Here is a 9,481-nt window from a genome sequence, read left to right on the forward strand (position 1 = left end):
GTAATTAAAAAAAAAAAAAGAGTTTCAGCTCAACTCTGTTACCGGGTCTTTGGTTTTTTGACAGTCAAAAAATGTTGCTGATAATTTCAAACCCTTGTTTTATTGGAGTTTTCTGTCGAAAAAATATTTTAAACCAGCTCTACTGAGCAGCTCTTTTCCACAAAGCATTTAATACACCAGTTTCATTTTAGCCATAGCCTATTTTTGATCTGAACCTGCCTGTTCAGATACATACAAGGAGCTATTCGGATGTCAACAGAGGTTCAGATTATTTTGTACGGACCAAAAGAGCCTCTCTATCGAGCAGCCCTCTCCATTCTTCATCATTAAAGAAAGAGTTAAAAGAGCATTCTGTGTCAGATGCTGAGCCCCTTGACGCTATCTGGGAGTCTCAGAATATTTGAGATGTCCAAGGATTCTACATCTTATTTGGAAGAGGGAAAGACAGCTTCAGATTCCTTGGGCCAAACAAAGACTTATGGGTGCAGTAAGCATTGCTGTTCAGAAGATCTTCCTACCTTAGACAAACACCTGACTCTCCAACTTTCAGAAAGAGTCTACAGCAGGCTTGTGTGTGTTTGTGTGTGTTTAGACCTGCTATGATTGAGCAAAGTCAGTCTATTTTCTATTATTTTAAAGGCAAATTACTGCCTTCCTCTATTTCATGCAAAACAAACAAAATCAAGTAGGGCACATCTCCAGCTTCCTGTAATTTTGAATGGAAAATGTTTTCAGATGCTTGCTGAAGCGTCACCCAATGGAGCAATTAGGAGAAACTTAATGAACTGGCATGCTAATGAGTGTCTGTGGCAATAGGACATCAGAAGAGCTATTGTGTAAAGACACATTGCATTACTGATTTCTAACTGACACTTTGCTACCAGAAAGCATAAATATGTCCTCATAAATATGTCCTCCTTTTGTATTTTATTTCATTTCTAGGATTATTCCCCATTTGGAGGTATGACTGCACTAAAGAGATCAATCTGTGGTAGAGCAGGTGGTTATTCTAACCAATTTAGTGCATCCATCCTGTCCCTGAATCAGTGTAAAGCTTGCCCCTGAACACACACTAGGGCTTCCTTATATTATTCAGGTGGCTATTCTGGCTGTCATCAGTAGGTGGTATCTGTGCTGCTCGGAATGAGTGAAGCTGGTAGCAGCACCCCCACAACTGCTAAGTCCTCTCTCCTGTTAAGTTTGGAGGGACCAGCGCACATGCAGGAGGAGCTAGTAGCCAAGGATATGTCAGGGGTGTAATTACCAGCTCCAGTCCTCCGCTATAGCCAAGCAGGACCTGAAAGCAGTGAACCAATCAGTGATTCCATTTTATTTTCTTGCTGGAAAATGTCCAACATCTTTCTGTCAAATGTACTCACCCCGACACACTTATTGTTATTTGTATTACAGTAGCAGCTAGGAGCTCCAATCATTTACCAGGACTTTATTGTGCTCAGTACTGTCCCTGCACCGAAGTACTTGTTCTCCTCTTTCATTTTTGTTTGGTATCATGTTTGAAAATCAGGGCTGCACCAAATGGATTTTGTAGCTATACAGCAAGAATCTTGCAAAACAAGTCCAGAATGGTCCAGAATGTGAAAAGCAAAGGAAAAAAAGGATGCACAGAGGGGGGAAAAATGCACTGCAGTACACAATGGGGCCCCAGCAATAATTCTTCATGGTTGAGACATGCACATTTCATGCCTCAGAGCATACTTGATTGCCAGAAATATCTTGGAAGAATGATTTGATGTGAGAAATGTATGATGTCAGAATAAAGAGCACAGGATAGCTTAAAAGTGGCTCTCTCGCTCGCTCTCTCGTGTGTGTGGGGGTATAGAAATATTGGGAAATAGATAAGGAAATTAAGAAAAAAAGGTTGTCACTTATCCAATGTGATCAAATATAGATAATAGCAAAGTTCTGCAAAGCAGTGCTGTCCAGTTGTTAAGGATGGAAGGGCAAGGGGTTGAGATTCAAGACTGCTGACTTCTATCCCAGTTCTGCCACTAACTTGTTGTGTGACTTTGGGCAAACCAGTTAGGTAAACTGAGGCACAGAAATGTTAGTTGTAAAATGAGAATAATACACACTTTACACTGGTGTAGTGCAGCTTATTCAACTAATATTTGATAGCACACCTTGGCTTGAGTTGTCATTTTTGTGCTCAAGATCTCAGCCTAAGACCAAATGTGGTTATCTTACAAACCTATATACAGCTATGAAATCACAACCTATTATTTCATAATTGGTGGAAGAGTTTTGTAACAGGAAATATTAGGGCCTGATGCAAAGCATACTGGAAGTCGGTGGCAAGACTCCAGTGGGTATGGGATCAGGCCTATGATCTGCAAATTAATCTATAAAAGGAAAGAGCTACTTTCGTATACGTGTAGCTTAGTCAAAAAAGGATTGAAGAGGTTTTTCCATGTGAGAATAAACAAAAACCCAGTGATTTAAATTCAAAGTGTACAAGATTTTCACTTGAATTATAGATGAAAGGGGTCTAATGTCAATATCAAATAAGATAAAAGAATTTTAAATATGGAGAGAAATGCCTAGATGACCATTTCAAAGATGGACTTGTTTTGTTCGGATAAGCGAATATTTGCATTTTCCTCGATGGAAGATAGAGCTGAACATTTCAACCCATGATTTTCTGGATTAAACAGAAGTAAACACACAAACATATGCATCAGGAAAACAAATATGGCTCATCAGCTAGACTCCTTTCCTGTCTTCATTCATTTGAAGCATTGAGAAAACATTGACATCAATAAACAAAACAAATCTCTTCTTTTTGTGCTGGCTTTTCATCTATAGCTTCACAGACAACATCTCTTTGACCATCTTGTGAATGTGATTATGTTTGTGTCTGTCTAAAAATCAAAGGTAATACCAAACCCTCTGATTTATCAAAAACATTACAAGGTAACCTCCACTCTCTCCTTCCATTTTTATTCAGCATTTTCTATTGGAAACATAGGATGCCACTGTGAGGATGGATGATATACAATGGGATGATTTAACTCTGAAAGCTACATTTTCCTATAGAGGTATAAAAATGGTGCTATTAGGGCACTCTGTCACAAAATGATTAATACTGCAAGGTGGCTATCATTTCTTTTAGTCTTCATAGCAGGATAGCCCATTAATCTGCAATCTGTACAGTCACAGCAAGTGTCATTTGCTTCTATGTTTATCCGCAGGGACAAAGATATCTTCTTCATAAGGAAACTGATATTGAATATGCTTTGGGCTTAGTTTCTAACTAATCAAAAGAGTGGCTACCTAAAGGCGGGTTTCCACGTGTAGGTCAGGAGAAGGGAGCGGGCTAGGGAAGAGGAGAAAGGGTCTGTTAATGTTAACGAGTTGTCGGTGTGGTATGTGCTGTTTGACTAATGACACCCTGCCAAGGGTCCTGTGCTTAAAAATAACTCATTACATTTTCCCCTGGAGTTATGATTTATATAATTGGTTCATTTATTGGTCTACTCTATCTCAGGGTTTATTTCATTTCAGCACCTTCCACATAAAATCAATAGCAATAGCAGAGTCCCTAAAAAGCTGATGGCCGGCACTTTTTGAAAATCAGTGCTTCAGAATGGACAACCCAAAAACTGAGACACCTCAAAACAATGTCACTAGTTACTTGAAAGTGTAGGCCCATGGATATAAGGGACATGGCTTCCTCCGCCTGTGCGCAGGCACACACATTCACAGCCTTGGAAGACTATTCCACATGCAGGCAAAGCTCATTTCCTGAGATTAATTTATACCCCACTGCATTTTTTCAAGGTCCTTTAGCATATTTTAATATTCATGTAGCAGTATTGATTGCTTAGTATCTTTGACTCCCCCTCCTCCCAACTACATATGTAGTATTAAGGTTCCTGGAGATGGTATTTTTGTAGTGATCTGACTTGTATTATTTTGAATCCTTGATGCAATGCTAAACTCTTAGCACAAAGCTGTGCCTAGCCCTAAGCAGAGAGGTGTAGATGGGAATGTGAGGAGAGGAGCAAAGAACTGTTTTTTAATGCCCCTATATTATGGCCAAGTATGATCTCCCAGTGAGTTGTCAGTGTATAAAGACTAGATGACTCTGGCAAACAGGGACACTAGAAACCCCACAGGAGCAAGAAAGACCAAGGCAAAAGTGGGGTTGTGCCCCACTCCCCATTTCACCCTGGTCAGCAGGTAGGGCCGGAGAGGAGATGGGAGGGCATGCTTCACCTTGTTAAAAAAAAAAAAAAAAAAATAGTATGAGAAGCTGCCACTATGTATGCTCCACAGGTGAGCCCAGTGGCCTTCCACCCTCCTCTTGGAGCATTCCTCTTGAGGGATGATCATCATACAGCTCTGCTGCACCAGAAACCCTAACCCAGACAGCAACTCCATGCCACAATCCAAACCAACATGTAGGCACATCAAAGAAGAGCTAGTAAATAGGGCTGCCAATTAATCAGTTAACTCAAGCGATTAATGAAAAACAAATTAACTAGATTAAAAAAAATCAATCACCATTAGTTGCAGTTTTCATTGCATGGATAAACAATAAAAGAATACCAATTTAAATTGATTATAAATATTTTGGATGTTTTTTTACATTTTCAAATATATTGATTTTAATTACAACACAGCATACAAAGCGTACAATGCTCACTTTATATTATTTTTATTACAGATATTTGCAGTGTAAAAAAAAGAAAAAATAGTATATTTTATTTCACCTCCTACAAGTACTGAAGTGCAATCTTTGTCGTGAAAGTGCAGCTTACAGATGTAGAATTATTTTTTACGTGACTGCACTCAAAACAATGTAAAACTTTACAGTCTACAAGTCCACTCAGTCCTACTTCTTGATCAGCCAATCTCTTAGACAAACAAGTTTGTTTACATTTATGGAAGATAATGCTGCCCGCTTCTTATTTACAATATCACCTGAAAGTGAGAGCAGGCGTTTGCATGTCACTGTTGTAGACAGCATTGCAAGATATTTATATGTTATATGTTAAACATTCATATGCTAAACAGTGGCATGCCCCTTCGTGCTTCAACTTGTAGATTGCACTCTCTTTTCTACAGGGCAAATGTTTGGAATAAAAATAATAATTGGAGCTGTCAATCACAATTAATGGATGTGATTAACTCAAAATATTTTTTTAAATGAGCATTAATCACACAGCAGGGCATTTTGCTCAGGGCGTGCCACTGTGTCCCTCAAGACGGTGGTGCCCATTCTCCTGCTGCCCTGCTCCATTGCTGCTCCTGCCTCCTCCCCCCACCTCCATGCAGCTTCCCCTGGCCAAGCTGCTCCTGACTGGGAGTCTGCCTCCTCTGCAGAATGGAGGGCACTGATGTCAAGGTAACCTCCTTCCCCCACCCATGTACCCAGTCGCTGCTGAGCGGGGGCTAAGGAACAGGGTGAGCCTGTCTACTGCCTCTGGCCGACAAAACATTTTCCTGCTGGCTGAAAAAACATTCACGCTTCTGAATACGCTGCTTAAAGAGACAGCACACCCCCAACACACACACACACACACACACACACACACACACACCAAAAATATTTAAAAATAAATGGTGTTCTATTACCAACAGTGCAATTAAACAGTCGATTAATTTTGACTATTTTTTAATCTCATGATTAATTTTTGTAATCGTTCGATAGCCCAGCCAATCAATGAACACCAGCCATCGTGCTGCTTGGAATGTCAGAGAATGGTAAGATGTTATAATTAACAGGCTCTTTCCAGCACCCTATGAACACCTGAGCAGCTTGTAAGCCAGAGATCACTGGATAGACGGGGGAGGGAAGAGACTCATTCTGATCATTAAAAAAGTGAGCTGGCTCTGAAGTGCCCAATGGAACTCTGCTGTCTTAGTAACACAGTCAGGGTATTAAAGCATTTCTGTGAGCTCTTATCCAGTAACCACAGTACCTGTGTAGAGATCCTGGCTGGGGAGTTGTGTAAGTAGCCAGGCTTTCGGTCCTTCAGAGCTGGGTCACGTTGGCATAACTGTTTTAGAATTTGGCTCAAGCCAATGAAGGCAAACAATTCAAGTTTGGTGACGTTTTCATTTACTGAGTGCCAGGGGCTTAGAGAAGACATGGCTGATCGATCCCTTTACGGATGTGCTTTGTTCACGTTTTCCTGTCTATAGGAACAGCAGCATTTTGGACCACAAAGCCTGAAAAAATCAACTATGCTGTCAGGGTTGTGAAGGCCCCCAAGCTACAGACTAAGTGCTTTCTAAAACAGCAGAATTGGGAAAGGTGAACCAGGGGCATGGTCAGGGAGTTGTCTAATCAAAATCCATGCTGGCAAGGGAGTGAAGCAGGGGCCAATGTATAGCACTGACAAAATTACTGGGCTGGTGTTCTCTCTATATATAACCATAACTGTGAAGCAAGGAAGTGGTAGTGGCAGAATAGGGAACTAAGCTCAAGTCTTCTATAGCTAGGGCTGGTGCCTTAACCACTGGATCATCCTTCCACTTTGTAACACCTCTGTGTTGAGTGTATTTGTTCCTCCACTAGGTACCATGTGTAATATCTCGTTATTCCATCAATATACAGGGGATCAGGACTTTTTTGGTATCCTCTCCTTACAGTGGCATGGAAGTATTACCAAAAAAGTTATATATTTAAAAAGAAAAAAGTTCAACGGAAAAGATTCTTCCTTTATAGAGAAGTATTTTGCAGTTAGAATTTATTGAAAAATATATACTCCACTCCAAGCTAGAGCATCTGCAGTCATTTGACTTCCTTGGCATATATTTACAACACAAAATAAACAGAGGTCTGAAATGACTTTGCAGCAGTAAAATTATAGTTTTTAAAAGCCTATTGCTATTGTAGCAGAGCAATTAACGTACCAAGCACGAAGACAATCTAACCTGCTTGTTTAGAATGATCTCTGATGAGCAATCTTTCATAGACATGCCAATATTTTATTTGGCTGCTTTGCAAATACCAGAAAGCTCTGAAAGTGATTGTACAACAAATTTTTGCTGTACGACTTTGTTTTTACAATAGTCTGAAGTAGTGTTCTAACAGCCAGCTAATGAATTTTAGATTGATTGATAGCATACCTTGCTGCAATTTAAAGTGCATTCTTAAATAGAGAGAATGTTGCTCCTGAGTCTTAAGTTCAAATGGTTTAGTGCATTAAAGAATAGTTAGTCATAAAAATGGTACATTATGAGCATGGCTCCCCAATTTATATTCAGATAGGACTTCTCTTATGAAACAGAAGGCAAAGCAATTAGCCAGCAAAGGAGTTAACTGCTGGGGTTGTTTAACATATGATGAGCAAATGGATCCACCCACCACTTTACTTTGTAATGCCTTTTTTCATTTACTCTTAATGCAGTCATAATATTAGGCTTTGTTAATCATTATGATAATTAACAATAGAGAGATTCCAGATCATTCTGCTTTGAGTTGCACCAGTTTAATATCGGTGTAACTCCAGTGAGGCCAGCAGTCACTCTGGTGCAACTTAGAGCAGAATGTGGCCCATTGAATATTCTGAATTAATAACCCAGGCATTTTAGCAAAAATGGTTGTAAAATAATGTATGTTCCATTATGCTGCATGAAATGATTACTGATGGGGTTGATCTTGGGTTGGCTCCATCTCATCTGTAATAAATTGGTTTGGGTGCAAAAATACAATATGTGGCAAAGCTCTGACCATCAAACCCTGAGGACCAAATCCTTACTCAAGGAAAACTCAACGGGCCCAATCCTGTAGCACCTAGGACTCAGTGGTAACTGAGCATGCTCAGCAGTGCACCTTCTAATATCAGTTTCTTGTTGGATTGGATCACTGAATTTCTGCTGAAACTGACTGGTTGTTGAGAACAACTCTCAGAATGGGTTATGACATTTGCAGGGCAAGCAGTGTTTGGAGTTTTCCCCTGAGAAAAGACTGCAGGATTTAGCCATCAGGGATAAAACTTGGAAATCTATTTAGAAAGTTTGGACATACACAAGTCCATGGGGCTAGATGCAAGGCACCCGAGGGTGCTGAGGGAGTTGGCTAATATGATTTCAGAGCCATTGGCTATTATCTTTGAAAGCTCGTGGCATCAGGGGGAGGTCCCTGATGCCTGGAAAAAAGCAAATATAGTGCCCATCTTCAAGAAAGGGAGGAAAGAGGATTCAGGGAACTACAGACCGGTCAGCCTCACCTCAATCCCTGGAAAAATCATGGAGCAGGTCCTTAAGGAATTCATTTTAAGGCACTTGGAAGAGAGGAAGGTGATCAGGAACAGTCAACATGGATTTACCAAGGGAAAGTCATGCCTGACCAGCCTGATTGCTTTCTATGAAGAGGTGACTGGCCCTGTGGATGTGGAGAAAGCAGTGGATGTGATATACCTTGACCTTAGCAAAGCTTTTGATATGGTCTCTCACAGTATTCTTATCAGCAAGTTAAAGAAGTATGGGTTGGATGAATGGACTATAAAATGGGTGGAGAACTGGCTAGAGTATAGGGCTCAACGAGTAGTGATCAATGGCTTCATGTCTAGCTGGCAGCCAGTCACAAGCGGAGTGCCCCAGGGGTCGGTGCTGGGGCCGGTTTTGTTCAACATCTTCATTAATGATCTGGAGGATGGGGTAGCTTGCACCTTCAGCAAGTTTGCAGATGACACTAAGCTGGGGGGAGTGGTAAATACCCTGGAAGGTAGGGATAGGATATAGAAGGACCTAAACAAACTGGAGGATTGGGCCAAAAGAAATCTGATGAGGTTCAACAAGGACAAGTGCAGAGTCTTCCACTTAGGACGAAAGAATCCCATTCACAGATACAGACTGGGGATCGACGAGCTAGGCAGCAGTTCTGCAGAAAATGACCTGGAGGTAACAGTGGATAAGAAGCTGGATATGAGTCAGCAGTGTGCCCTGGTTGCCAAGAAGGCTAATAGAATATTGGGCTGCATTAATAGGAGCATTGCCAGCAGATCGCGGGAAGTGATTATTCCCCTCTATTCGGCATTGGTGAGGCCGCATTTGGAGTAGTGTGTCCAGTTTTGGGCCCCCCACTACAAAAAGAATGTGGACAAGTTGGAGAGAGTCCAGCGGAGGGCAACAAAAATGATTAGGGGGCTGGAGCACAAGACTTATGAGGAGAGGCTGAGGGAACTAGGCTTGTTTAGTCTGCAGAAGAGAAGAATGAGGGGGGATTTGATAGCAGCCTTTAACTACCTGAAAGGGGGTTCCAGGGAGGATGGAGCTAGGCTGTTCTCAGTGGTGGCAGATGACAGAACAAGGAGCAACGGTCTCAAGTTGCAGTGGGGGAGGTCTAGGTTGGACATTAGGAAAAAGTTTTTCACTAGGAGGGTGGTGAAGCACTGGAATGGGTTACCTAGGGAGGTGGTGGAATCTCCATCTTTAGAGGTTTTTAAGATGCGGCTTGACAAAGTACTGGCTGGGATGATTTAGCTGGGGTTGGACTAGATGACCTCCT

The sequence above is a fragment of the Emydura macquarii genome, unplaced genomic scaffold, assembly GCF_026122565.2.
Source record: "Emydura macquarii macquarii isolate MOO-44397 ecotype Brisbane River unplaced genomic scaffold, CSIRO-AGI_Emac_v2 contig_1483, whole genome shotgun sequence".
Taxonomy (NCBI): domain Eukaryota; kingdom Metazoa; phylum Chordata; order Testudines; family Chelidae; genus Emydura; species Emydura macquarii.